A 27,718-nucleotide genomic window follows, 5' to 3' on the forward strand; every position below is an offset into this window, starting at 1 on the left:
GCAGGCCCATACGCAACTGGACCCCCCGTGTTCGCTGTTTACAATCAACCCTAAATATAACACTAGCCAGCATGGCAGAAAACTGAAAACTCGGGCCACAAAAAAAGCGTTTCAAGCCCCTTTCGCCCATTCAGAAGTGCCCCCAGAGGAAGGCTTTGGGTACAACTGGACTCCCCAGGGGAGCCTTAACGCAGCCCCACATGCAACTGGACCCTCCGGGTTCACTCTTTCACAGCAACCCTAAATATAGCCCTGGCCCGCCTGGCAGTCGACTGAAAACTCGGGCCCCAGAAAATGCGTTTCAAGCCCCATTCACCCATCCAAAAGTGCCCCCAGAGGAAGGCTTTGGGTACAAGTGAACTCCCCAGGGGAGCCTTTACGCAGCACAACATGCAACTGGACCCTCCGTATTCACTCTTTCACAGCAACCCTAAATACAGCCCTGTCCCGCCTGGCAGTAGACTGAAAAATCGGGCCCCAGAAAATGCGTTTCAAGCCCCATTCACCCATCCAAAAGTGCCCCCAGAGGAAGGCTTTGGGTACAAGTGAACTCCCCAGGGGAGCCTTTATTCAGGCCCATACGCAACTGGACCACTCCGTGTTCGCTGTTTACAAGCAACCCTAAATATAACACTAGCCAGCTTAGCAGAAAACTGAAAACTCGGGCCACAGAAAAAGCGTTTCAAGCCCCTTTCGCCCTTCCAGAAGTGCCCCCAAAGGAAGGCTTTGGGTACAACTGAACTCCCCAGGGGAGCCTTTATGCAGCCCCACATGCAACTGGACCCTCCGGGTTCACTCTTTCACAGCAACCCTAAATATAGCCCTGGCCCGCCTGGCAGTCGACTGAAAACTCGGGCTCCAGAAAACGCGTTAAAAGCCTAATTCGCCCATCCAAAAGTGCCCCCAGAGGAAGGCTTTGGGTACAAGTGAACTCCCCAGGGGAGCCTTTATGCAGCACCACATGCAACTGGACCCTCCGGGTTCACTCTTTCACCGCAACCCTAAATATAGCCCTAGCACGCCTGGCAGTCGACTGAAAGCTTGGGCCACAGAAAATGTGTTACGAGCCCATTCGCCCATCCAAAAGTGCCCCCAAAGGAAGACTTTGGGTACATCTGAACTCCCCAGGGGAGCCTTTATGCAGCCCCACATGCAACTGGACCCTCCGTATTCGCTCTTTCACACCAACCCTAAATATAACCCTGGCCCGCATGGCTGAAGACTGAAAACTCGGGCCACAGAAAACGTGCTACAAGCCCCATTCGCCCATCCAAAAGTGCCCCCAAAGGAAGGCTTTGGGTACAACTGAACTCCCCAGGGGAGCCTTTATGCAGCACAACATGCAACTGGACCCTCCGGGTTCACTCTTTCACAGCAACCCTAAATATAGCCCTGGCCCGCCTGGCAGTCGACTGAAAACTCGGGCCACAGAAAAAGCGTTTCAAGCCCCTTTCGCCCATCGAGAAGAGCCCCCAAAGGAAGGCTTTGGGTACAACTGAACTCCCCAGGGGAGCCTTTATGCAGCCCCACATGCAACTGGACCCTCCTTGTTCACTGTTTACGAGCAACCCTAAATATACCCCTAGCCACCATGGCAGAAGACTGAAAACTCGGGCTCCAGAAAATGCGTTTCAAGCCCCATTCACCCATCCAGAAGTGCCCCCAAAGGAAGGCTTTGGGTACAACTGAACTCCCCAGGGGAGCCTTTATGCAGCCCCACATGCAACTGGACCCTCCGGGTTCACTCTTTCACAGCAACCCTAAATATAGCCCTGGCCCGCCTGGCAGTCGACTGAAAACTCGGGCTCCAGAAAATGCGTTAAAAGCCTAATTCGCCCATCCAAAAGTGCCCCCAGAGGAAGGCTTTGGGTACAAGTGAACTCCCCAGGGGAGCCTTTATGCAGCCCCACATGCAACTGGACCCTCCGGGTTCACTTTTTCACCGCAAGCCTAAATATAGCCCTCGGCGCAATGGGAGAAGACTGAAGAAGCGGGCCTCAGAAAACGCATTGCGATTCCCCTTGGACCATGCAAAAGTGCCCCCAAAGGAAGGCTTTGGGTACAACTGGACTCCCCTGGGGAGCCTTAACGCAGCCCCACATGCAACTGGACCCTCCGGGTTCACTCTTTCACAGCAACCCTAAATATAGCCCTAGCACGCCTGGCAGTCGACTGAAAACTCGGGCCCCAGAAAATGCGTTAAAAGCCTAATTCGCCCATCCAAAAGTGCCCCCAGAGGAAGGCTTTGGGTACAAGTGAACTCCCCAGGGGAGCCTTTACGCAGCCCCACATGCAACTGGACCCTCCTTGTTCACTGTTTACGAGCAACCCTATATATACCCCTAGCCACCATGGCAGAAGACTGAAAACTCGGGCTCCAGAAAATGCGTTTCAAGCCCCATTCACCCATCCAAAAGTGCACCCAAAGGAAGGCTTTGGGTACAACTGAACTCCCCAGGGGAGCCTTTATGCAGGCCCATACGCAACTGGACCCCCCGTGTTCGCTGTTTACAATCAACCCTAAATATAACACTAGCCAGCATGGCAGAAAACTGAAAACTCGGGCTCCAGAAAATGCGTTTCAAGCCCCATTCACCCATCCAGAAGTGCCCCCAAAGGAAGGCTTTGGGTACAACTGAACTCCCCAGGGGAGCCTTTATGCAGCCCCACATGCAACTGGACCCTCCGGGTTCACTCTTTCACAGCAACCCTAAATATAGCCCTGGCCCGCCTGGCAGTCGACTGAAAACTCGGGCCACAGAAAATGCATTAAAAGCCTAATTCGCCCATCCAAAAGTGCCCCCAGAGGAAGGCTTTGGGTACATCTGAACTCCCTAGGGGAGCCTTTACGCAGCCCCACATGCAACTGGACCCTCCTTGTTCACTGTTTACGAGCAACCCTATATATACCCCTAGCCACCATGGCAGAAGACTGAAAACTCGGGCTCCAGAAAATGCGTTTCAAGCCCCATTCACCCATCCAAAAGTGCACCCAAAGGAAGGCTTTGGGTACAAGTGAACTCCCCAGGGGAGCCTTTATGCAGGCCCATACGCAACTGGACAACCCGTGTTCGCTGTTTACAATCAACCCTAAATATAACACTAGCCAGCATGGCAGAAAACTGAAAACTCGGGCTCCAGAAAATGCGTTTCAAGCCCCATTCACCCATCCAGAAGTGCCCCCAAAGGAAGGCTTTGGGTACAAGTGAACTCCCCAGGGGAGCCTTTACGCAGCCCCACATGCAACTGGACCCTCCAGGTCCACTCTTTCACAGCAACCCTAAATATAGCCCTGGCCCGCCTGGCAGTCGACTGAAAACTCGGGCCACAGAAAATGCATTAAAAGCCTAATTCGCCCATCCAAAAGTGCCCCCAGAGGAAGGCTTTGGGTATAAGTGAACTCCCCAGGGGAGCCTTTACGCAGCCCCACATGCAACTGGACCCTCCTTGTTCACTGTTTACGAGCAACCCTAAATATACCCCTAGCCACCATGGCAGAAGACTGAAAACTCGGGCTCCAGAAAATGCGTTTCAAGCCCCATTCACCCATCCAGAAGTGCCCCCAAAGGAAGGCTTTGGGTACAACTGAACTCCCCAGGGGAGCCTTTATGCAGCCCCACATGCAACTGGACCCTCCGGGTTCACTCTTTCACAGCAACCCTAAATATAGCCCTGGCCCGCCTGGCAGTCGACTGAAAACTCGGGCTCCAGAAAATGCGTTAAAAGCCTAATTCGCCCATCCAAAAGTGCCCCCAGAGGAAGGCTTTGGGTACAAGTGAACTCCCCAGGGGAGCCTTTACGCAGCCCCACATGCAACTGGACCCTCCTTGTTCACTGTTTACGAGCAACCCTATATATACCCCTAGCCACCATGGCAGAAGACTGAAAACTCGGGCCCCAGAAAATGCGTTTCAAGCCCCATTCACCCATCCAAAAGTGCACCCAAAGGAAGGCTTTGGGTACAACTGAACTCCCCAGGGGAGACTTTATGCAGGCCCATACGCAACTGGACCCCCCGTGTTCGCTGTTTACAATCAACCCTAAATATAACACTAGCCAGCATGGCAGAAAACTGAAAACTCGGGCTCCAGAAAATGCGTTTCAAGCCCCATTCACCCATCCAGAAGTGCCCCCAAAGGAAGGCTTTGGGTACAACTGAACTCCCCAGGGGAGCCTTTATGCAGCCCCACATGCAACTGGACCCTCCGGGTTCACTCTTTCACAGCAACCCTAAATATAGCCCTGGCCCGCCTGGCAGTCGACTGAAAACTCGGGCCACAGAAAATGCATTAAAAGCCTAATTCGCCCATCCAAAAGTGCCCCCAGAGGAAGGCTTTGGGTACATCTGAACTCCCTAGGGGAGCCTTTACGCAGCCCCACATGCAACTGGACCCTCCTTGTTCACTGTTTACGAGCAACCCTATATATACCCCTAGCCACCATGGCAGAAGACTGAAAACTCGGGCTCCAGAAAATGCGTTTCAAGCCCCATTCGCCCATCCAAAAGTGCACCCAAAGGAAGGCTTTGGGTACAAGTGAACTCCCCAGGGGAGCCTTTATGCAGGCCCATACGCAACTGGACAACCCGTGTTCGCTGTTTACAATCAACCCTAAATATAACACTAGCCAGCATGGCAGAAAACTGAAAACTCGGGCTCCAGAAAATGCGTTTCAAGCCCCATTCACCCATCCAGAAGTGCCCCCAAAGGAAGGCTTTGGGTACAAGTGAACTCCCCAGGGGAGCCTTTACGCAGCCCCACATGCAACTGGACCCTCCAGGTCCACTCTTTCACAGCAACCCTAAATATAGCCCTGGCCCGCCTGGCAGTCGACTGAAAACTCGGGCCACAGAAAATGCATTAAAAGCCTAATTCGCCCATCCAAAAGTGCCCCCAGAGGAAGGCTTTGGGTATAAGTGAACTCCCCAGGGGAGCCTTTACGCAGCCCCACATGCAACTGGACCCTCCTTGTTCACTGTTTACGAGCAACCCTAAATATACCCCTAGCCACCATGGCAGAAGACTGAAAACTCGGGCTCCAGAAAATGCGTTTCAAGCCCCATTCACCCATCCAGAAGTGCCCCCAAAGGAAGGCTTTGGGTACAACTGAACTCCCCAGGGGAGCCTTTATGCAGCCCCACATGCAACTGGACCCTCCGGGTTCACTCTTTCACAGCAACCCTAAATATAGCCCTGGCCCGCCTGGCAGTCGACTGAAAACTCGGGCTCCAGAAAATGCGTTAAAAGCCTAATTCGCCCATCCAAAAGTGCCCCCAGAGGAAGGCTTTGGGTACAAGTGAACTCCCCAGGGGAGCCTTTATGCAGCCCCACATGCAACTGGACCCTCCGGGTTCACTTTTTCACCGCAAGCCTAAATATAGCCCTCGGCGCAATGGGAGAAGACTGAAGAAGCGGGCCTCAGAAAACGCATTGCGATTCCCCTTGGACCATGCAAAAGTGCCCCCAAAGGAAGGCTTTGGGTACAACTGGACTCCCCTGGGGAGCCTTAACGCAGCCCCACATGCAACTGGACCCTCCGGGTTCACTCTTTCACAGCAACCCTAAATATAGCCCTAGCACGCCTGGCAGTCGACTGAAAACTCGGGCCCCAGAAAATGCGTTAAAAGCCTAATTCGCCCATCCAAAAGTGCCCCCAGAGGAAGGCTTTGGGTACAAGTGAACTCCCCAGGGGAGCCTTTATGCAGCCCCACATGCAACTGGACCCTCCTTGTTCACTGTTTACGAGCAACCCTATATATACCCCTAGCCACCATGGCAGAAGACTGAAAACTCGGGCTCCAGAAAATGCGTTTCAAGCCCCATTCACCCATCCAAAAGTGCACCCAAAGGAAGGCTTTGGGTACAACTGAACTCCCCAGGGGAGCCTTTATGCAGGCCCATACGCAACTGGACCCCCCATGTTCGCTGTTTACAATCAACCCTAAATATAACACTAGCCAGCATGGCAGAAAACTGAAAACTCGGGCTCCAGAAAATGCGTTTCAAGCCCCATTCACCCATCCAGAAGTGCCCCCAAAGGAAGGCTTTGGGTACAAGTGAACTCCCCAGGGGAGCCTTTATGCAGCCCCACATGCAACTGGACCCTCCGGGTTCACTCTTTCACAGCAACCCTAAATATAGCCCTGGCCCGCCTGGCAGTCGACTGAAAACTCGGGCCACAGAAAATGCATTAAAAGCCTAATTCGCCCATCCAAAAGTGCCCCCAGAGGAAGGCTTTGGGTACATCTGAACTCCCTAGGGGAGCCTTTACGCAGCCCCACATGCAACTGGACCCTCCTTGTTCACTGTTTACAAGCAACCCTAAATATACCCCTAGCCACCATGGCAGAAGACTGAAAACTCGGGCTCCAGAAAATGCGTTTCAAGCCCCATTCACCCATTCAAAAGTGCCCCCAGAGGAAGGCTTTGGGTACAACTGGACTCCCCAGGGGAGCCTTTATGCAGGCCCATACGCAACTGGACCCCCCGTGTTCGCTGTTTACAATCAACCCTAAATATAACACTAGCCAGCATAGCAGAAAACTGAAAACTCGGGCCACAGAAAAAGCGTTTCAAGCCCCTTTCGCCCATCGAGAAGAGCCCCCAAAGGAAGGCTTTGGGTACAAGTGAACTCCCCAGGGGAGCCTTTATGCAGCCCCACATGCAACTGGACCCTCCTTGTTCACTGTTTACAAGCAACCCTAAATATACCCCTAGCCACCATGGCAGAAGACTGAAAACTCGGGCTCCAGAAAATGCGTTTCAAGCCCTATTCACCCATCCAGAAGTGCCCCCAAAGGAAGGCTTTGGGTACAAGTGAACTCCCCAGGGGAGCCTTTATGCAGCCCCACATGCAACTGGACCCTCCGGGTTCACTCTTTCACAGCAACCCTAAATATAGCCCTGGCCCGCCTGGCAGTCGACTGAAAACTCGGGCCCCAGAAAATGCATTAAAAGCCTAATTCGCCCATCCAAAAGTGCCCCCAGAGGAAGGCTTTGGGTACATCTGAACTCCCTAGGGGAGCCTTTACGCAGCCCCACATGCAACTGGACCCTCCTTGTTCACTGTTTACGAGCAACCCTATATATACCCCTAGCCACCATGGCAGAAGACTGAAAACTCGGGCTCCAGAAAATGCGTTTCAAGCCCCATTCACCCATCCAAAAGTGCACCCAAAGGAAGGCTTTGGGTACAAGTGAACTCCCCAGGGGAGCCTTTATGCAGGCCCATACGCAACTGGACAACCCGTGTTCGCTGTTTACAATCAACCCTAAATATAACACTAGCCAGCATGGCAGAAAACTGAAAACTCGGGCTCCAGAAAATGCGTTTCAAGCCCCATTCACCCATCCAGAAGTGCCCCCAAAGGAAGGCTTTGGGTACAAGTGAACTCCCCAGGGGAGCCTTTACGCAGCCCCACATGCAACTGGACCCTCCAGGTCCACTCTTTCACAGCAACCCTAAATATAGCCCTGGCCCGCCTGGCAGTCGACTGAAAACTCGGGCCACAGAAAATGCATTAAAAGCCTAATTCGCCCATCCAAAAGTGCCCCCAGAGGAAGGCTTTGGGTATAAGTGAACTCCCCAGGGGAGCCTTTACGCAGCCCCACATGCAACTGGACCCTCCTTGTTCACTGTTTACGAGCAACCCTAAATATACCCCTAGCCACCATGGCAGAAGACTGAAAACTCGGGCTCCAGAAAATGCGTTTCAAGCCCCATTCACCCATCCAGAAGTGCCCCCAAAGGAAGGCTTTGGGTACAACTGAACTCCCCAGGGGAGCCTTTATGCAGCCCCACATGCAACTGGACCCTCCGGGTTCACTCTTTCACAGCAACCCTAAATATAGCCCTGGCCCGCCTGGCAGTCGACTGAAAACTCGGGCTCCAGAAAATGCGTTAAAAGCCTAATTCGCCCATCCAAAAGTGCCCCCAGAGGAAGGCTTTGGGTACAAGTGAACTCCCCAGGGGAGCCTTTACGCAGCCCCACATGCAACTGGACCCTCCTTGTTCACTGTTTACGAGCAACCCTATATATACCCCTAGCCACCATGGCAGAAGACTGAAAACTCGGGCTCCAGAAAATGCGTTTCAAGCCCCATTCACCCATCCAAAAGTGCACCCAAAGGAAGGCTTTGGGTACAACTGAACTCCCCAGGGGAGCCTTTATGCAGGCCCATACGCAACTGGACCCCCCGTGTTCGCTGTTTACAATCAACCCTAAATATAACACTAGCCAGCATGGCAGAAAACTGAAAACTCGGGCTCCAGAAAATGCGTTTCAAGCCCCATTCACCCATCCAGAAGTGCCCCCAAAGGAAGGCTTTGGGTACAACTGAACTCCCCAGGGGAGCCTTTATGCAGCCCCACATGCAACTGGACCCTCCGGGTTCACTCTTTCACAGCAACCCTAAATATAGCCCTGGCCCGCCTGGCAGTCGACTGAAAACTCGGGCCCCAGAAAATGCATTAAAAGCCTAATTCGCCCATCCAAAAGTGCCCCCAGAGGAAGGCTTTGGGTACATCTGAACTCCCTAGGGGAGCCTTTACGCAGCCCCACATGCAACTGGACCCTCCTTGTTCACTGTTTACGAGCAACCCTATATATACCCCTAGCCACCATGGCAGAAGACTGAAAACTCGGGCTCCAGAAAATGCGTTTCAAGCCCCATTCACCCATCCAAAAGTGCACCCAAAGGAAGGCTTTGGGTACAAGTGAACTCCCCAGGGGAGCCTTTATGCAGGCCCATACGCAACTGGACAACCCGTGTTCGCTGTTTACAATCAACCCTAAATATAACACTAGCCAGCATGGCAGAAAACTGAAAACTCGGGCTCCAGAAAATGCGTTTCAAGCCCCATTCACCCATCCAGAAGTGCCCCCAAAGGAAGGCTTTGGGTACAAGTGAACTCCCCAGGGGAGCCTTTACGCAGCCCCACATGCAACTGGACCCTCCAGGTCCACTCTTTCACAGCAACCCTAAATATAGCCCTGGCCCGCCTGGCAGTCGACTGAAAACTCGGGCCACAGAAAATGCATTAAAAGCCTAATTCGCCCATCCAAAAGTGCCCCCAGAGGAAGGCTTTGGGTATAAGTGAACTCCCCAGGGGAGCCTTTACGCAGCCCCACATGCAACTGGACCCTCCTTGTTCACTGTTTACGAGCAACCCTAAATATACCCCTAGCCACCATGGCAGAAGACTGAAAACTCGGGCTCCAGAAAATGCGTTTCAAGCCCCATTCACCCATCCAGAAGTGCCCCCAAAGGAAGGCTTTGGGTACAACTGAACTCCCCAGGGGAGCCTTTATGCAGCCCCACATGCAACTGGACCCTCCGGGTTCACTCTTTCACAGCAACCCTAAATATAGCCCTGGCCCGCCTGGCAGTCGACTGAAAACTCGGGCTCCAGAAAATGCGTTAAAAGCCTAATTCGCCCATCCAAAAGTGCCCCCAGAGGAAGGCTTTGGGTACAAGTGAACTCCCCAGGGGAGCCTTTACGCAGCCCCACATGCAACTGGACCCTCCTTGTTCACTGTTTACGAGCAACCCTATATATACCCCTAGCCACCATGGCAGAAGACTGAAAACTCGGGCTCCAGAAAATGCGTTTCAAGCCCCATTCACCCATCCAAAAGTGCACCCAAAGGAAGGCTTTGGGTACAAGTGAACTCCCCAGGGGAGCCTTTATGCAGGCCCATACGCAACTGGACCCCCCGTGTTCGCTGTTTACAATCAACCCTAAATATAACACTAGCCAGCATGGCAGAAAACTGAAAACTCGGGCTCCAGAAAATGCGTTTCAAGCCCCATTCACCCATCCAGAAGTGCCCCCAAAGGAAGGCTTTGGGTACAACTGAACTCCCCAGGGGAGCCTTTATGCAGCCCCACATGCAACTGGACCCTCCGGGTTCACTCTTTCACAGCAACCCTAAATATAGCCCTGGCCCGCCTGGCAGTCGACTGAAAACTCGGGCCACAGAAAATGCATTAAAAGCCTAATTCGCCCATCCAAAAGTGCCCCCAGAGGAAGGCTTTGGGTACATCTGAACTCCCTAGGGGAGCCTTTACGCAGCCCCACATGCAACTGGACCCTCCTTGTTCACTGTTTACGAGCAACCCTATATATACCCCTAGCCACCATGGCAGAAGACTGAAAACTCGGGCTCCAGAAAATGCGTTTCAAGCCCCATTCACCCATCCAAAAGTGCACCCAAAGGAAGGCTTTGGGTACAACTGAACTCCCCAGGGGAGCCTTTATGCAGGCCCATACGCAACTGGACAACCCGTGTTCGCTGTTTACAATCAACCCTAAATATAACACTAGCCAGCATGGCAGAAAACTGAAAACTCGGGCTCCAGAAAATGCGTTTCAAGCCCCATTCACCCATCCAGAAGTGCCCCCAAAGGAAGGCTTTGGGTACAAGTGAACTCCCCAGGGGAGCCTTTACGCAGCCCCACATGCAACTGGACCCTCCAGGTCCACTCTTTCACAGCAACCCTAAATATAGCCCTGGCCCGCCTGGCAGTCGACTGAAAACTCGGGCCACAGAAAATGCATTAAAAGCCTAATTCGCCCATCCAAAAGTGCCCCCAGAGGAAGGCTTTGGGTATAAGTGAACTCCCCAGGGGAGCCTTTACGCAGCCCCACATGCAACTGGACCCTCCTTGTTCACTGTTTACGAGCAACCCTAAATATACCCCTAGCCACCATGGCAGAAGACTGAAAACTCGGGCTCCAGAAAATGCGTTTCAAGCCCCATTCACCCATCCAGAAGTGCCCCCAAAGGAAGGCTTTGGGTACAACTGAACTCCCCAGGGGAGCCTTTATGCAGCCCCACATGCAACTGGACCCTCCGGGTTCACTCTTTCACAGCAACCCTAAATATAGCCCTGGCCCGCCTGGCAGTCGACTGAAAACTCGGGCTCCAGAAAATGCGTTAAAAGCCTAATTCGCCCATCCAAAAGTGCCCCCAGAGGAAGGCTTTGGGTACAAGTGAACTCCCCAGGGGAGCCTTTATGCAGCCCCACATGCAACTGGACCCTCCGGGTTCACTTTTTCACCGCAAGCCTAAATATAGCCCTCGGCGCAATGGGAGAAGACTGAAGAAGCGGGCCTCAGAAAACGCATTGCGATTCCCCTTGGACCATGCAAAAGTGCCCCCAAAGGAAGGCTTTGGGTACAACTGGACTCCCCTGGGGAGCCTTAACGCAGCCCCACATGCAACTGGACCCTCCGGGTTCACTCTTTCACAGCAACCCTAAATATAGCCCTAGCACGCCTGGCAGTCGACTGAAAACTCGGGCCCCAGAAAATGCGTTAAAAGCCTAATTCGCCCATCCAAAAGTGCCCCCAGAGGAAGGCTTTGGGTACAAGTGAACTCCCCAGGGGAGCCTTTATGCAGCCCCACATGCAACTGGACCCTCCTTGTTCACTGTTTACGAGCAACCCTATATATACCCCTAGCCACCATGGCAGAAGACTGAAAACTCGGGCTCCAGAAAATGCGTTTCAAGCCCCATTCACCCATCCAAAAGTGCACCCAAAGGAAGGCTTTGGGTACAACTGAACTCCCCAGGGGAGCCTTTATGCAGGCCCATACGCAACTGGACCCCCCATGTTCGCTGTTTACAATCAACCCTAAATATAACACTAGCCAGCATGGCAGAAAACTGAAAACTCGGGCTCCAGAAAATGCGTTTCAAGCCCCATTCACCCATCCAGAAGAGCCCCCAAAGGAAGGCTTTGGGTACAAGTGAACTCCCCAGGGGAGCCTTTATGCAGCCCCACATGCAGCTGGACCCTCCTTGTTCACTGTTTACAAGCAACCCTAAATATACCCCTAGCCACCATGGCAGAAGACTGAAAACTCGGGCTCCAGAAAATGCGTTTCAAGCCCTATTCACCCATCCAGAAGTGCCCCCAAAGGAAGGCTTTGGGTACAAGTGAACTCCCCAGGGGAGCCTTTATGCAGCCCCACATGCAACTGGACCCTCCGGGTTCACTCTTTCACAGCAACCCTAAATATAGCCCTGGCCCGCCTGGCAGTCGACTGAAAACTCGGGCCCCAGAAAATGCGTTAAAAGCCTAATTCGCCCATCCAAAAGTGCCCCCAGAGGAAGGCTTTGGGTACAAGTGAACTCCCCAGGGGAGCCTTTATGCAGCCCCACATGCAACTGGACCCTCCGGGTTCACTCTTTCACCGCAAGCCTAAATATAGCCCTCGGCGCAATGGGAGAAGACTGAAGAAGCGGGCCTCAGAAAACGCATTGCGATTCCCCTTGGACCATGCAAAAGTGCCCCCAAAGGAAGGCTTTGGGTACAACTGGACTCCCCTGGGGAGCCTTAACGCAGCCCCACATGCAACTGGACCCTCCGGGTTCACTCTTTCACAGCAACCCTAAATATAGCCCTAGCACGCCTGGCAGTCGACTGAAAACTCGGGCTCCAGAAAATGCGTTAAAAGCCTAATTCGCCCATCCAAAAGTGCCCCCAGAGGAAGGCTTTGGGTACAAGTGAACTCCCCAGGGGAGCCTTAACGCAGCCCCACATGCAACTGGACCCTCCGGGTTCACTCTTTCACAGCAACCCTAAATATAGCCCTGGCCCGCCTGGCAGTCGACTGAAAACTCGGGCTCCAGAAAATGCGTTAAAAGCCTAATTCGCCCATTCAAAAGTGCCCCCAGAGGAAGGCTTTGGGTACAAGTGAACTCCCCAGGGGAGCCTTAACGCAGCCCCACGTGCAACTGGACTCTCCGGGTTCACTCTTTCACCGCAAGCCTAAATATAGCCCTAGCACGCCTGGCAGTCGACTGAAAGCTCGGGCCACAGGAAATGTGTTACGAGCCCCATTCGCCCATCAAAAAGTGCCCCCAAAGGAAGGCTTTGGGTACATCTGAACTCCCCAGGGGAGCCTTAACGCAGCCCCACATGCAACTGGACCCTCCGTGTTCGCTCTTTACAGCAACCCTAAATATAACCCTAGCCAGCATGGCAGAAGACTGAAAACTCGGGCCACAGAAAAAGCGTTTCAAGCCCCTTTCGCCCATCCAGAAGTGCCTCCAAAGGAAGGCTTTGGGTACAAGTGAACTCCCCAGGGGAGCCTCTATGCAGCCCCACATGCAACTGGACCCTCCTTGTTCACTGTTTACGAGCAACCCTAAATATACCCCTAGCCAGCATGGCAGAAAACTGAAAACTCGGGCTCCAGAAAATGCGTTTCAAGCCCCATTCACCCATCCAGAAGTGCCCCCAAAGGAAGGCTTTGAGTACAAGCGAACTCCCCAGGGGAGCCTTTATGCAGCCCCACATGCAACTAGGTCCTAGTGCGGCTAGCACACACGTCGCACAGGAAAGGAACTAGGGTGCTCGGGACGGACGGTTGCCGCTCCGGGACGGATAGTTGCCGAGAGAACGGAAAACAGCCTCCTGTTTCGCGGCATCGCTAGCAGCCACACCGCTTGTGGCCGTTCATCCCTGTCGTGCGATCACTTTCGTCGAGCCGCCCAAGGCGGGACCTGGACCCCGGTGCGGCTAGCACACACGTCGCGCAGGACCGGAGCCTAGGGGCTCGGGTAGCCGGACCAACGCTGCCCGTAGAGGGACACACGTTGCCTGCGATCGAAATAGCGGAGCCGACAGAGGTTCGACCGGGTCCTAGTGCGGCTAGCACACACATCGCCCGGGACCGGAGCGTGGCTGTTCGGGAAGGACGGCCGCCGCTCCGGACAGGACAGAAGCTTTCGTCTCGGGGACAGCCAGCCCCCGAGCCAGAGGATGACAGCCTCCTGTTTCACGACACGGATGCTACGCATGCAGCTCGTGGCCGGACCACTGTGTCGTGGGATCTCCTTCCCCGAGCCGCCCAAGACAGAACCCGGACCCCAGTGCGGCTAGCACACACGTCGCCCAGGACCGAAGCCCAGGGTCCATATCCGGACGCCTGCCGCTCTGGACTGTCTGAATCCCCGGTCCCCGGCACTGCGTAACTCCGAGCCGCTGAACGACAGCCTCCACTTCTCGACACGGCTGGCAGCCACAGCGCTTGTGGCCGGACAACCGTGTCGTAGGATCTCCTTCCCCGAGACGCCCGAAATGGGATCCGGACCCCGGTGCGGCGAGCAAACACGACACCCAGGATGGAGTGAAAGGGCTCGGGAAGCCGGACCCACGCTGCCCGTGGAGGGACACTCGTGTCCTGCGATCGAAAGAGCTGAGCCGACCGAGGTCCCACCCGGACCCCAGTGCGGCTAGCACACACGTCGCCCAGGATAGGAGCGTGGTTGTTCGGGACGGACGGCTGCCGCTCCGTAGAGGACAGAACCCCATGTCCCCGCGACTGCCAGCCCACGAGCCGGCAGTGGACAGCCACACGCTTCGCGGCAAGGCTGGCAGGCACACCGCTCGTGGCCGGACAACCGTGTCATGGGATCGTTGTCCCCAATCCGCCCGTAACGGGATTCTTACCCTTGCGCGGCTAGCATACACGTCTCCAGGACCGGAGTCTTGGCGTTCGGGAAAGACGGCGGCCGCTCCGGGACGAATAGTTGCCGAGAGAACGGAACATAGCCTCCTTCTTCGCGGCAAAGCTGGCAGGCACACCGCTTGTGGCGGGTCACCCGTATCTTGCGATCATTTTAGTCGAGCCGCCCAAGGCGGGACACGGACCCCGGTGCGGCTAGCACACACGTCGCGCAGGACCGGAGCCTAGGGGCTCGGGAAGCCGGACCCACGCAGCCCGTAGAGGGACACACGTTGCCTGCGATCGAAATAGCGGAGCCGACAGAGGTTCGACCGGGTCCTAGTGCGGCTAGCACACACATCGCCCGGGACCGGAGCGTGGCTGTTCGGGAAGGACGGCCGCCGCTCCGGACAGGACAGAAGCTTTCGTCTCGGGGACAGCCAGCCCCCGAGCCAGAGGATGACAGCCTCCTGTTTCACGACACGGCTGCTACGCATGCAGCTCGTGGCCGGACCACTGTGTCGTGGGATCTCCTTCCCCGATTCGCCCAAGGCAGAACCCGGACCGCAGTGCGGCTAGCACACACGTCGCCCAGGACCGAAGCCCAGGGTCCATATCCGGACGCCTGCCGCTCTGGATTGTCTGAATCCCCGGTCCCCGGCACTGCGTAACTCCGAGCCGCTGAACGACAGCCTCCACTTCTCGACACGGCTGGCAGCCACAGCGCTTGTGGCCGGACAACCGTGTCGTAGGATCTCCTTCCCCGAGACGCCCGAAATGGGATCCGGACCCCGGTGCGGCGAGCAAACACGACACCCAGGATGGAGTGAAAGGGCTCGGGAAGCCGGACCCACGCTGCCCGTGGAGGGACACTCGTGTCCTGCGATCGAAAGAGCGGAGCCGACCGAGGTCCCACCCGGACCCCAGTGCGGCTAGCACACACGTCGCCCAGGATAGGAGCGTGGTTGTTCGGGACGGACGGCTGCCGCTCCGTAGAGGACAGAACACCTTGGCCCCGCGACTGCCAGCCCACGAGCCGGCAGTGGACAGCCGCACGCTTCGCGGCAAGTCTGGCTCCCATGCCGCTCGTGGCCGGACAACCGTGTCATGGGATCGTTGTCCCCAATACGCCCGTAACGGGATTCTTACCCTTGCTCGGCTAGCATACACGTCTCCCAGGACCGGAGTCTTGGCGTTCGGGAAAGACGGCGGCCGCTCCGGGACGAATAGTTGCCGAGAGAACGGAACATAGCCTCCTTCTTCGCGGCAAGGCTGGCAGGCACACCGCTTGTGGCCGGTTACCCGTGTCTTGCGATCACTTTCGACGAGCCGCCCAAGGCGGGACCCGGACCCCGGTGCGGCTAGCACACACGTCGCGCAGGACCGGAGCCTAGGGGCTCGGGAAGCCGGACCCACGCAGCCCGTAGAGGGACACACGTTGCCTGCGATCGAAATAGCGGAGCCGACAGAGGTTCGACCGGGTCCTAGTGCGGCTAGCACACACATCGCCCGGGACCGGAGCGTGGCTGTTCGGGAAGGACGGCCGCCGCTCCGGACAGGACAGAAGCTTTCGTCTCGGGGACAAGCAGTCCCCGAGCCAGAGGATGACAGCCTCCTGTTTCACGACACGGCTGCTACGCATGCAGCTCGTGGCCGGACCACTGTGTCGTGGGATCTCCTTCCCCGATTTGCCCAAGACAGAACCCGGACCCCAGTGCTGCAAGCACACACGTCGCCCAGGATAGGAGCGTGGTTGTTCGGGACGGACGGCTGCAGCTCCGTAGAGGACAGAACCCCATGTCCCCGCGACTGCCAGCCCACGAGCCGGCGGAGGACAGCCACACGCTTCGCGGCAAGGCTGGCAGGCACACCGCTTGTGGCGGGTCACCCGTATCTTGCGATCACTTTCGTCGAGCCGCCCAAGGCGGGACCTGGACCCCGGTGCAGCTAGCACACACGTCGCGCAGGACCGGAGCCTAGGGGCTCGGGTAGCCGGACCAACGCTGCCCGTAGAGGGACACACGTTGCCTGCGATCGAAATAGCGGAGCCGACAGAGGTTCGACCGGGTCCTAGTGCGGCTAGCACACACATCGCCCGGGACCGGAGCGTGGCTGTTCGGGAAGGACGGCCGCCGCTCCGGACAGGACAGAAGCTTTCGTCTCGGGGACAGCCAGCCCCCGAGCCAGAGGATGACAGCCTCCTGTTTCACGACACGGATGCTACGCATGCAGCTCGTGGCCGGACCACTGTGTCGTGGGATCTCCTTCCCCGAGCCGCCCAAGACAGAACCCGGACCCCAGTGCGGCTAGCACACACGTCGCCCAGGACCGAAGCCCAGGGTCCATATCCGGACGCCTGCCGCTCTGGATTGTCTGAATCCCCGGTCCCCGGCACTGCGTAACTCCGAGCCGCTGAACGACAGCCTCCACTTCTTGACACGGCTGGCAGCCACAGCGCTTGTGGCCGGACAACCGTGTCGTAGGATCTCCTTCCCCGAGGCGCCCGAAATGGGATCCGGACCCCGGTGCGGCGAGCAAACACGACACCCAGGATGGAGTGAAAGGGCTCGGGAAGCCGGACCCACGCTGCCCGTGGAGGGACACTCGTGTCCTGCGATCGAAAGAGCGGAGCCGACCGAGGTCCCACCCGGACCCCAGTGCGGCTAGCACACACGTCGCCCAGGATAGGAGCGTGGTTGTTCGGGACGGACGGCTGCCGCTCCGTAGAGGACAGAACCCCATGTCCCCGCGACTGCCAGCCCACGAGCCGGCAGTGGACAGCCACACGCTTCGCGGCAAGGCTGGCAGGCACACCGCTCGTGGCCGGACAACCGTGTCATGGGATCGTTGTCCCCAATCCGCCCGTAACGGGATTCTTACCCTTGCTCGGCTAGCATACACGTCTCCCAGGACCGGAGTCTTGGCGTTCGGGAAAGACGGCGGCCGCTCCGGGACGAATAGTTGCCGAGAGAACGGAACATAGCCTCCTTCTTCGCGGCAAGGCTGGCAGGCACACCGCTTGTGGCCGTTTACCCGTGTCTTGCGATCACTTTCGTCGAGCCGCTCAAGGCGGGACACGGACCCCGGTGCGGCTAGCACACACGTCGCGCAGGACCGGAGCCTAGGGGCTCGGGTAGCCGGACCAACGCAGCCCGTAGAGGGACACACGTTGCCTGCGATCGAAATAGCGGAGCCGACAGAGGTTCGACCGGGTCCTAGTGCGGCTAGCACACACATCGCCCGGGACCGGAGCGTGGCTGTTCGGGAAGGACGGCCGCCGCTCCGGACAGGACAGAAGCTTTCGTCTCGGGGACAGCCAGCCCCCGAGCCAGAGGATGACAGCCTCCTGTTTCACGACACGGCTGCTACGCATGCAGCTCGTGGCCGGACCACTGTGTCGTGGGATCTCCTTCCCCGATTCGCCCAAGACAGAACCCGGACCCCAGTGCGGCTAGCACACACGTCGCCCAGCATAGCAGCGTGGTTGTTCGGGACGGACGGCTGCCGCTCCGTAGAGGACAGAACACCTTGGCCCCGCGACTGCCAGCCCACGAGCCGGCAGTGGACAGCCGCACGCTTCGCGGCAAGTCTGGCTCCCATGCCGCTCGTGGCCGGACAACCGTGTCATGGGATCGTTGTCCCCAATCCGCCCGTAACGGGATTCTTACCCTTGCTCGGCTAGCATACACGTCTCCCAGGACCGGAGTCTTGGCGTTCGGGAAAGACGGCGGCCGCTCCGGGACGAATAGTTGCCGAGAGAACGGAACATAGCCTCCTTCTTCGCGGCAAGGCTGGCAGGCACACCGCTTGTGGCCGGTTACCCGTGTCTTGCGATCACTTTCGACGAGCCGCCCAAGGCGGGACCCGGACCCCGGTGCGGCTAGCACACACGTCGCGCAGGACCGGAGCCTAGGGGCTCGGGAAGCCGGACCCACGCAGCCCGTAGAGGGACACACGTTGCCTGCGATCGAAATAGCGGAGCCGACAGAGGTTCGACCGGGTCCTAGTGCGGCTAGCACACACATCGCCCGGGACCGGAGCGTGGCTGTTCGGGAAGGACGGCCGCCGCTCCGGACAGGACAGAAGCTTTCGTCTCGGGGACAAGCAGTCCCCGAGCCAGAGGATGACAGCCTCCTGTTTCACGACACGGCTGCTACGCATGCAGCTCGTGGCCGGACCACTGTGTCGTGGGATCTCCTTCCCCGATTTGCCCAAGACAGAACCCGGACCCCAGTGCTGCAAGCACACACGTCGCCCAGGATAGGAGCGTGGTTGTTCGGGACGGACGGCTGCAGCTCCGTAGAGGACAGAACCCCATGTCCCCGCGACTGCCAGCCCACGAGCCGGCGGAGGACAGCCACACGCTTCGCGGCAAGGCTGGCAGGCACACCGCTTGTGGCGGGTCACCCGTATCTTGCGATCACTTTCGTCGAGCCGCCCAAGGCGGGACCTGGACCCCGGTGCGGCTAGCACACACGTCGCGCAGGACCGGAGCCTAGGGGCTCGGGTAGCCGGACCAACGCTGCCCGTAGAGGGACACACGTTGCCTGCGATCGAAATAGCGGAGCCGACAGAGGTTCGACCGGGTCCTAGTGCGGCTAGCACACACATCGCCCGGGACCGGAGCGTGGCTGTTCGGGAAGGACGGCCGCCGCTCCGGACAGGACAGAAGCTTTCGTCTCGGGGACAGCCAGCCCCCGAGCCAGAGAATGACAGCCTCCTGTTTCACGACACGGATGCTACGCATGCAGCTCGTGGCCGGACCACTGTGTCGTGGGATCTCCTTCCCCGAGCCGCCCAAGACAGAACCCGGACCCCAGTGCGGCTAGCACACACGTCGCCCAGGACCGAAGCCCAGGGTCCATATCCGGACGCCTGCCGCTCTGGATTGTCTGAATCCCCGGTCCCCGGCACTGCGTAACTCCGAGCCGCTGAACGACAGCCTCCACTTCTTGACACGGCTGGCAGCCACAGCGCTTGTGGCCGGACAACCGTGTCGTAGGATCTCCTTCCCCGAGGCGCCCGAAATGGGATCCGGACCCCGGTGCGGCGAGCAAACACGACACCCAGGATGGAGTGAAAGGGCTCGGGAAGCCGGACCCACGCTGCCCGTGGAGGGACACTCGTGTCCTGCGATCGAAAGAGCTGAGCCGACCGAGGTCCCACCCGGACCCCAGTGCGGCTAGCACACACGTCGCCCAGGATAGGAGCGTGGTTGTTCGGGACGGACGGCTGCCGCTCCGTAGAGGACAGAACCCCATGTCCCCGCGACTGCCAGCCCACGAGCCGGCAGTGGACAGCCACACGCTTCGCGGCAAGGCTGGCAGGCACACCGCTCGTGGCCGGACAACCGTGTCATGGGATCGTTGTCCCCAATCCGCCCGTAACGGGATTCTTACCCTTGCTCGGCTAGCATACACGTCTCCCAGGACCGGAGTCTTGGCGTTCGGGAAAGACGGCGGCCGCTCCGGGACGAATAGTTGCCGAGAGAACGGAACATAGCCTCCTTCTTCGCGGCAAGGCTGGCAGGCACACCGCTTGTGGCCGTTTACCCGTGTCTTGCGATCACTTTCGTCGAGCCGCTCAAGGCGGGACCTGGACCCCGGTGCGGCTAGCACACACGTCGCGCAGGACCGGAGCCTAGGGGCTCGGGTAGCCGGACCAACGCAGCCCGTAGAGGGACACACGTTGCCTGCGATCGAAATAGCGGAGCCGACAGAGGTTCGACCGGGTCCTAGTGCGGCTAGCACACACATCGCCCGGGACCGGAGCGTGGCTGTTCGGGAAGGACGGCCGCCGCTCCGGACAGGACAGAAGCTTTCGTCTCGGGGACAGCCAGCCCCCGAGCCAGAGGATGACAGCCTCCTGTTTCACGACACGGCTGCTACGCATGCAGCTCGTGGCCGGACCACTGTGTCGTGGGATCTCCTTCCCCGATTCGCCCAAGACAGAACCCGGACCCCAGTGCGGCTAGCACACACGTCGCCCAGCATAGCAGCGTGGTTGTTCGGGACGGACGGCTGCCGCTCCGTAGAGGACAGAACACCTTGGCCCCGCGACTGCCAGCCCACGAGCCGGCAGTGGACAACCGCACGCTTCGCGGCAAGTCTGGCTCCCATGCCGCTCGTGGCCGGACAACCGTGTCATGGGATCGTTGTCCCCAATACGCCCGGAACGGGATTCTTACCCTTGCTCGGCTAGCATACACGTCTCCCAGGACCGGAGTCTTGGCGTTCGGGAAAGACGGCGGCCGCTCCGGGACGAATAGTTGCCGAGAGAACGGAACATAGCCTCCTTCTTCGCGGCAAGGCTGGCAGGCACACCGCTTGTGGCCGGTTACCCGTGTCTTGCGATCACTTTCGACGAGCCGCCCAAGGCGGGACCCGGACCCCGGTGCGGCTAGCACACACGTCGCGCAGGACCGGAGCCTAGGGGCTCGGGAAGCCGGACCCACGCAGCCCGTAGAGGGACACACGTTGCCTGCGATCGAAATAGCGGAGCCGACAGAGGTTCGACCGGGTCCTAGTGCGGCTAGCACACATATCGCCCGGGACCGGAGCGTGGCTGTTCGGGAAGGACGGCCGCCGCTCCGGACAGGACAGAAGCTTTCGTCTCGGGGACAAGCAGTCCCCGAGCCAGAGGATGACAGCCTCCTGTTTCACGACACGGCTGCTACGCATGCAGCTCGTGGCCGGACCACTGTGTCGTGGGATCTCCTTCCCCGATTTGCCCAAGACAGAACCCGGACCCCAGTGCTGCAAGCACACACGTCGCCCAGGATAGGAGCGTGGTTGTTCGGGACGGACGGCTGCAGCTCCGTAGAGGACAGAACCCCATGTCCCCGCGACTGCCAGCCCACGAGCCGGCGGAGGACAGCCACACGCTTCGCGGCAAGGCTGGCAGGCACACCGCTTGTGGCGGGTCACCCGTATCTTGCGATCACTTTCGTCGAGCCGCCCAAGGCGGGACCTGGACCCCGGTGCGGCTAGCACACACGTCGCGCAGGACCGGAGCCTAGGGGCTCGGGTAGCCGGACCAACGCTGCCCGTAGAGGGACACACGTTGCCTGCGATCGAAATAGCGGAGCCGACAGAGGTTCGACCGGGTCCTAGTGCGGCTAGCACACACATCGCCCGGGACCAGAGCGTGGCTGTTCGGGAAGGACGGCCGCCGCTCCGGACAGGACAGAAGCTTTCGTCTCGGGGACAGCCAGCCCCCGAGCCAGAGGATGACAGCCTCCTGTTTCACGACACGGATGCTACGCATGCAGCTCGTGGCCGGACCACTGTGTCGTGGGATCTCCTTCCCCGAGCCGCCCAAGACAGAACCCGGACCCCAGTGCGGCTAGCACACACGTCGCCCAGGACCGAAGCCCAGGGTCCATATCCGGACGCCTGCCGCTCTGGACTGTCTGAATCCCCGGTCCCCGGCACTGCGTAACTCCGAGCCGCTGAACGACAGCCTCCACTTCTCGACACGGCTGGCAGCCACAGCGCTTGTGGCCGGACAACCGTGTCGTAGGATCTCCTTCCCCGAGACGCCCGAAATGGGATCCGGACCCCGGTGCGGCGAGCAAACACGACACCCAGGATGGAGTGAAAGGGCTCGGGAAGCCGGACCCACGCTGCCCGTGGAGGGACACTCGTGTCCTGCGATCGAAAGAGCTGAGCCGACCGAGGTCCCACCCGGACCCCAGTGCGGCTAGCACACACGTCGCCCAGGATAGGAGCGTGGTTGTTCGGGACGGACGGCTGCCGCTCCGTAGAGGACAGAACCCCATGTCCCCGCGACTGCCAGCCCACGAGCCGGCAGTGGACAGCCACACGCTTCGCGGCAAGGCTGGCAGGCACACCGCTCGTGGCCGGACAACCGTGTCATGGGATCGTTGTCCCCAATCCGCCCGTAACGGGATTCTTACCCTTGCGCGGCTAGCATACACGTCTCCAGGACCGGAGTCTTGGCGTTCGGGAAAGACGGCGGCCGCTCCGGGACGAATAGTTGCCGAGAGAACGGAACATAGCCTCCTTCTTCGCGGCAAAGCTGGCAGGCACACCGCTTGTGGCGGGTCACCCGTATCTTGCGATCATTTTAGTCGAGCCGCCCAAGGCGGGACACGGACCCCGGTGCGGCTAGCACACACGTCGCGCAGGACCGGAGCCTAGGGGCTCGGGAAGCCGGACCCACGCAGCCCGTAGAGGGACACACGTTGCCTGCGATCGAAATAGCGGAGCCGACAGAGGTTCGACCGGGTCCTAGTGCGGCTAGCACACACATCGCCCGGGACCGGAGCGTGGCTGTTCGGGAAGGACGGCCGCCGCTCCGGACAGGACAGAAGCTTTCGTCTCGGGGACAGCCAGCCCCCGAGCCAGAGGATGACAGCCTCCTGTTTCACGACACGGCTGCTACGCATGCAGCTCGTGGCCGGACCACTGTGTCGTGGGATCTCCTTCCCCGATTCGCCCAAGGCAGAACCCGGACCGCAGTGCGGCTAGCACACACGTCGCCCAGGACCGAAGCCCAGGGTCCATATCCGGACGCCTGCCGCTCTGGATTGTCTGAATCCCCGGTCCCCGGCACTGCGTAACTCCGAGCCGCTGAACGACAGCCTCCACTTCTCGACACGGCTGGCAGCCACAGCGCTTGTGGCCGGACAACCGTGTCGTAGGATCTCCTTCCCCGAGACGCCCGAAATGGGATCCGGACCCCGGTGCGGCGAGCAAACACGACACCCAGGATGGAGTGAAAGGGCTCGGGAAGCCGGACCCACGCTGCCCGTGGAGGGACACTCGTGTCCTGCGATCGAAAGAGCGGAGCCGACCGAGGTCCCACCCGGACCCCAGTGCGGCTAGCACACACGTCGCCCAGGATAGGAGCGTGGTTGTTCGGGACGGACGGCTGCCGCTCCGTAGAGGACAGAACCCCATGTCCCCGCGACTGCCAGCCCACGAGCCGGCAGTGGACAGCCGCACGCTTCGCGGCAAGTCTGGCTCCCATGCCGCTCGTGGCCGGACAACCGTGTCATGGGATCGTTGTCCCCAATACGCCCGTAACGGGATTCTTACCCTTGCTCGGCTAGCATACACGTCTCCCAGGACCGGAGTCTTGGCGTTCGGGAAAGACGGCGGCCGCTCCGGGACGAATAGTTGCCGAGAGAACGGAACATAGCCTCCTTCTTCGCGGCAAGGCTGGCAGGCACACCGCTTGTGGCCGGTTACCCGTGTCTTGCGATCACTTTCGACGAGCCGCCCAAGGCGGGACCCGGACCCCGGTGCGGCTAGCACACACGTCGCGCAGGACCGGAGCCTAGGGGCTCGGGAAGCCGGACCCACGCAGCCCGTAGAGGGACACACGTTGCCTGCGATCGAAATAGCGGAGCCGACAGAGGTTCGACCGGGTCCTAGTGCGGCTAGCACACACATCGCCCGGGACCGGAGCGTGGCTGTTCGGGAAGGACGGCCGCCGCTCCGGACAGGACAGAAGCTTTCGTCTCGGGGACAAGCAGTCCCCGAGCCAGAGGATGACAGCCTCCTGTTTCACGACACGGCTGCTACGCATGCAGCTCGTGGCCGGACCACTGTGTCGTGGGATCTCCTTCCCCGATTTGCCCAAGACAGAACCCGGACCCCAGTGCTGCAAGCACACACGTCGCCCAGGATAGGAGCGTGGTTGTTCGGGACGGACGGCTGCAGCTCCGTAGAGGACAGAACCCCATGTCCCCGCGACTGCCAGCCCACGAGCCGGCGGAGGACAGCCACACGCTTCGCGGCAAGGCTGGCAGGCACACCGCTTGTGGCGGGTCACCCGTATCTTGCGATCACTTTCGTCGAGCCGCCCAAGGCGGGACCTGGACCCCGGTGCGGCTAGCACACACGTCGCGCAGGACCGGAGCCTAGGGGCTCGGGTAGCCGGACCAACGCTGCCCGTAGAGGGACACACGTTGCCTGCGATCGAAATAGCGGAGCCGACAGAGGTTCGACCGGGTCCTAGTGCGGCTAGCACACACATCGCCCGGGACCGGAGCGTGGCTGTTCGGGAAGGACGGCCGCCGCTCCGGACAGGACAGAAGCTTTCGTCTCGGGGACAGCCAGCCCCCGAGCCAGAGGATGACAGCCTCCTGTTTCACGACACGGATGCTACGCATGCAGCTCGTGGCCGGACCACTGTGTCGTGGGATCTCCTTCCCCGAGCCGCCCAAGACAGAACCCGGACCCCAGTGCGGCTAGCACACACGTCGCCCAGGACCGAAGCCCAGGGTCCATATCCGGACGCCTGCCGCTCTGGATTGTCTGAATCCCCGGTCCCCGGCACTGCGTAACTCCGAGCCGCTGAACGACAGCCTCCACTTCTTGACACGGCTGGCAGCCACAGCGCTTGTGGCCGGACAACCGTGTCGTAGGATCTCCTTCCCCGAGGCGCCCGAAATGGGATCCGGACCCCGGTGCGGCGAGCAAACACGACACCCAGGATGGAGTGAAAGGGCTCGGGAAGCCGGACCCACGCTGCCCGTGGAGGGACACTCGTGTCCTGCGATCGAAAGAGCGGAGCCGACCGAGGTCCCACCCGGACCCCAGTGCGGCTAGCACACACGTCGCCCAGGATAGGAGCGTGGTTGTTCGGGACGGACGGCTGCCGCTCCGTAGAGGACAGAACCCCATGTCCCCGCGACTGCCAGCCCACGAGCCGGCAGTGGACAGCCACACGCTTCGCGGCAAGGCTGGCAGGCACACCGCTCGTGGCCGGACAACCGTGTCATGGGATCGTTGTCCCCAATCCGCCCGTAACGGGATTCTTACCCTTGCTCGGCTAGCATACACGTCTCCCAGGACCGGAGTCTTGGCGTTCGGGAAAGACGGCGGCCGCTCCGGGACGAATAGTTGCCGAGAGAACGGAACATAGCCTCCTTCTTCGCGGCAAGGCTGGCAGGCACACCGCTTGTGGCCGGTTACCCGTGTCTTGCGATCACTTTCGTCGAGCCGCTCAAGGCGGGACACGGACCCCGGTGCGGCTAGCACACACGTCGCGCAGGACCGGAGCCTAGGGGCTCGGGTAGCCGGACCAACGCAGCCCGTAGAGGGACACACGTTGCCTGCGATCGAAATAGCGGAGCCGACAGAGGTTCGACCGGGTCCTAGTGCGGCTAGCACACACATCGCCCGGGACCGGAGCGTGGCTGTTCGGGAAGGACGGCCGCCGCTCCGGACAGGACAGAAGCTTTCGTCTCGGGGACAGCCAGCCCCCGAGCCAGAGGATGACAGCCTCCTGTTTCACGACACGGCTGCTACGCATGCAGCTCGTGGCCGGACCACTGTGTCGTGGGATCTCCTTCCCCGATTCGCCCAAGACAGAACCCGGACCCCAGTGCGGCTAGCACACACGTCGCCCAGCATAGCAGCGTGGTTGTTCGGGACGGACGGCTGCCGCTCCGTAGAGGACAGAACACCTTGGCCCCGCGACTGCCAGCCCACGAGCCGGCAGTGGACAGCCGCACGCTTCGCGGCAAGTCTGGCTCCCATGCCGCTCGTGGCCGGACAACCGTGTCATGGGATCGTTGTCCCCAATCCGCCCGTAACGGGATTCTTACCCTTGCTCGGCTAGCATACACGTCTCCCAGGACCGGAGTCTTGGCGTTCGGGAAAGACGGCGGCCGCTCCGGGACGAATAGTTGCCGAGAGAACGGAACATAGCCTCCTTCTTCGCGGCAAGGCTGGCAGGCACACCGCTTGTGGCCGGTTACCCGTGTCTTGCGATCACTTTCGACGAGCCGCCCAAGGCGGGACCCGGACCCCGGTGCGGCTAGCACACACGTCGCGCAGGACCGGAGCCTAGGGGCTCGGGAAGCCGGACCCACGCAGCCCGTAGAGGGACACACGTTGCCTGCGATCGAAATAGCGGAGCCGACAGAGGTTCGACCGGGTCCTAGTGCGGCTAGCACACACATCGCCCGGGACCGGAGCGTGGCTGTTCGGGAAGGACGGCCGCCGCTCCGGACAGGACAGAAGCTTTCGTCTCGGGGACAAGCAGTCCCCGAGCCAGAGGATGACAGCCTCCTGTTTCACGACACGGCTGCTACGCATGCAGCTCGTGGCCGGACCACTGTGTCGTGGGATCTCCTTCCCCGATTTGCCCAAGACAGAACCCGGACCCCAGTGCTGCAAGCACACACGTCGCCCAGGATAGGAGCGTGGTTGTTCGGGACGGACGGCTGCAGCTCCGTAGAGGACAGAACCCCATGTCCCCGCGACTGCCAGCCCACGAGCCGGCGGAGGACAGCCACACGCTTCGCGGCAAGGCTGGCAGGCACACCGCTTGTGGCGGGTCACCCGTATCTTGCGATCACTTTCGTCGAGCCGCCCAAGGCGGGACCTGGACCCCGGTGCGGCTAGCACACACGTCGCGCAGGACCGGAGCCTAGGGGCTCGGGTAGCCGGACCAACGCTGCCCGTAGAGGGACACACGTTGCCTGCGATCGAAATAGCGGAGCCGACAGAGGTTCGACCGGGTCCTAGTGCGGCTAGCACACACATCGCCCGGGACCGGAGCGTGGCTGTTCGGGAAGGACGGCCGCCGCTCCGGACAGGACAGAAGCTTTCGTCTCGGGGACAGCCAGCCCCCGAGCCAGAGGATGACAGCCTCCTGTTTCACGACACGGATGCTACGCATGCAGCTCGTGGCCGGACCACTGTGTCGTGGGATCTCCTTCCCCGAGCCGCCCAAGACAGAACCCGGACCCCAGTGCGGCTAGCACACACGTCGCCCAGGACCGAAGCCCAGGGTCCATATCCGGACGCCTGCCGCTCTGGATTGTCTGAATCCCCGGTCCCCGGCACTGCGTAACTCCGAGCCGCTGAACGACAGCCTCCACTTCTCGACAAGGCTGGCAGCCACAGCGCTTTTGGCCGGACAACCGTGTCGTAGGATCTCCTTCCCCGAGACGCCCGAAATGGGATCCGGACCCCGGTGCGGCGAGCAAACACGACACCCAGGATGGAGTGAAAGGGCTCGGGAAGCCGGACCCACGCTGCCCGTGGAGGGACACTCGTGTCCTGCGATCGAAAGAGCGGAGCCGACCGAGGTCCCACCCGGACCCCAGTGCGGCTAGCACACACGTCGCCCAGGATAGGAGCGTGGTTGTTCGGGACGGACGGCTGCCGCTCCGTAGAGGACAGAACCCCTTGGCCCCGCGACTGCCAGCCCACGAGCCGGCAGTGGACAGCCACACGCTTCGCGGCAAGGCTGGCAGGCACACCGCTCGTGGCC

Source organism: Anas acuta, chromosome 29, assembly GCF_963932015.1.
Source record: "Anas acuta chromosome 29, bAnaAcu1.1, whole genome shotgun sequence".
NCBI lineage: Eukaryota > Metazoa > Chordata > Aves > Anseriformes > Anatidae > Anas > Anas acuta.